Genomic DNA, 2859 nt, shown 5'->3' on the forward strand with positions numbered 1-2859 from the left:
CTTTATTTATAATAAACCACAAACAACAGTAACTTTATTCCCACCCACAAAAAAGAAAATAAGTAAATAAAATCTGTTCAAGCAACACAACAGCCTGATATCAAACAGAAATATCTCATTAAAAAGCTGTCATCTCCATCACGATGAAGTGCTTCACTTTGTGTTGTTTCAAGCAGCTTTTCATACTTTTGGCCACAGGATGGAGCCAAACAGAACTGTGTTGGAAAGCTTCGAGTAATGACCCCTTTTTCAAAGCAAGCTTCAGTGCTTCAGAAAAGCCTCATTTGCCCATCACTACCAGCCATGCAGTGAAATGGAAGTTTTGCACTGTGAACCCTGTGCACCTCCTCCTAGTGGTGGGAGGCCGCCATTTCCCAGGTAAAAAAAACAACCTGACATACATTATGGGAAATGTAGTTTAAAGCAATGTATGCTTATTTTAAGACTTCGATACATCTTTGAAACTTTCAAAATCAACTCCACTTTGCTCTTGTCCCTCCTTAGACTAGCCATTACCTCATCAATCTGGTGAAATTTCAGCTCAATTCGTCCACAGTGAGGCCATCTGAAAAACTATCAATGGCAGGTAAACCGATATTTGTTCATAACATTTCTAAAGAACCCCACTTTAAAAGTTCAAGGTCTTGGAATTTGCTTAAAATTTAAATATTCAAGTCCCTTCATCTAACTCTGGAACAAATGGGTCAGACCTGCTCATAAAGTTTGTTACAAGAGGAAGGAGACCTATAGCCTTTATAAAAGCTTGTCCTGAGTGCTGTAAAAGCAGGTATACAATACTGATGCAATTTATTACCAATGATACCTGTCTCTGTAGGCCTCATTAAGGTCAACACATGCAAATATTTATTGCAGCTGGTTTTACTGATGGCATTAATCATTTTTTCTTGTTTCTCTTCCTCGTTAACCTGCTGCTGCAGATCCAGGAAATGTTTGGATAAATGACTCTCAGAGTGTGTTGGATGTCAATTACATCCAACAAAGCGTTTATAAGGAGACTAAATTGAGAAATATTAGTTAGAATTTCAAAATGAACCCACTTGGCTTGTTGATTTCATCCAGAATTTGAAGTAGAATTGTGTTATTGCTAAAGTTTTTCTTTCTTCCTTTGTTTTACGTTCCAACTTTGTCAGGATGTCCATCTGACATTTGATTGCCAGTCAGTTTGAGAAATGGGTGGTGGGGAAACAGAACCAGTGACAGCTTTGTGTGTGTGTTTGAGTGTGTGTATTTGTGCTTCTGACAAGGAAAGCTGCCGTTTCTTTGACCATGAGACTCACGATGTTGACTCTTTCCACATACTGCCAAGTCACACGTCCGCATTCTCAAGCAGTGAAAAACAAATTCACGACAGAAAATGTCACGGTGTCACAAAAACAGACAGGACAGAGAAAGTCCTTGTCACAGAAAAAAGGAAGGTTATAGAGTTGAATTAATGATCAGTCCTGGCCTAGACAACAGCACAGCAATACTAAAATGGTGGTGCTGAAAAAAAAAAACAGTTTTCATACCCGGAAAGTATTGTAATATTGTAAGTAATTCAAAATGTTGACGAAAAAAAAATCCAGTTTTGTCCTTTTTTTGGGGGGTGGGTGGATTCAAACAGCTGAATCCAAGTTTTCACTATCAACCAGTTCTAAACAGTTTTACAGCAGTCTTTGTCTCAGTTAATACTCTAGTCTGCAGTTTTCTGCATGATAACCCCTCCCCGTATGCACAGATGTGTTGCGCCTGCCTCACATGCTTGGTGCCTATTATGTGTGAAGCTGCTGGAAAGACCCCACACTGAGAAGCCCCATCTTAGCGCTCCCCTTCCTCTGAGCCACCATCTGTACATAGCAGCGAAGCAGTCTCTTCACAATAATAAGTCTGCCGGTCCGGGGCCTCGCAGTAATGAAATCTTCTTGAGGAGGAAGATGCTGAGCTGCTGCTCTGAGGATGTGCAGCTCGCCCAGGACAAACAGAACAGGCACACAGCAAACTGGCATGAGCCCCGGCTGCAGTTCTGGAATGTTTGACCACAAAAGCCGATTAATGGATTTCAACCCAGTCTGGAGGAGCAGGGAAAGCGTGGCTGTCTTAGCCCTTTCCCCCAAAGAACTTAGAGGAATCCAAATACTCAGCACTCAGGGTAGGGATTGGAACATCAGAGAAAAGGATGGCTGGAAATGACTTTCTTTAACTGGAGTGTTGTTATTTTACTACTTTCAGTTGTCAGTGATTTCTCAGTCATGCTCATCTTGTGTTTCTAATTCAGCCAAGCATCTTTAGAATAAGTCAGTAATATGTACGGTTTTCATGTTACAGTAAAAAGTGTATCTTATTTGTTAGAATTTTGTATAAACAGAATACATAAAAACAAATTAAAGGAAATGTCTGGATTAGATGTAAAATGACTTGATGACTATTTAACACCAGGTTTAGTTTACTTAAAATGTATTGATTTAGAGCTGAATTAGACTTCATGCAAATGTAGTTACTGTAAAGTGACATGTTTATTTTTAGCATATGATGAAATACAAGCGAAATAAATGAAAATGACTTGAACTCAATTGAACTGAGCAAAACAGAATGAAACTAAAACTTTTTATGAATTGAAAAGTTTCCTTGAAGGTCAGCTTTCTTTGAATCTGATATAGTTATGACTAAAAAAAAAATCCTTTTCTTTTTGAAGTCTCTAGTCCAAGGCTAGTCAACTAAATTGCTCCAGGGGCCACATTACTGCAGGCCAAAAGCTCAGGGGCCGAACAACCAGCACTTTGTCAACCTAAAAGATTTAATAGCAACTGAAGTAGCAGTTGTAGAAAACTGTGAGTTTTAGCTTAAGAAATTAAGGAACCA

The sequence above is a fragment of the Austrofundulus limnaeus genome, unplaced genomic scaffold (assembly GCF_001266775.1).
Source record: "Austrofundulus limnaeus strain Quisiro unplaced genomic scaffold, Austrofundulus_limnaeus-1.0 Scaffold20, whole genome shotgun sequence".
Taxonomy (NCBI): Eukaryota; Metazoa; Chordata; class Actinopteri; order Cyprinodontiformes; family Rivulidae; genus Austrofundulus; species Austrofundulus limnaeus.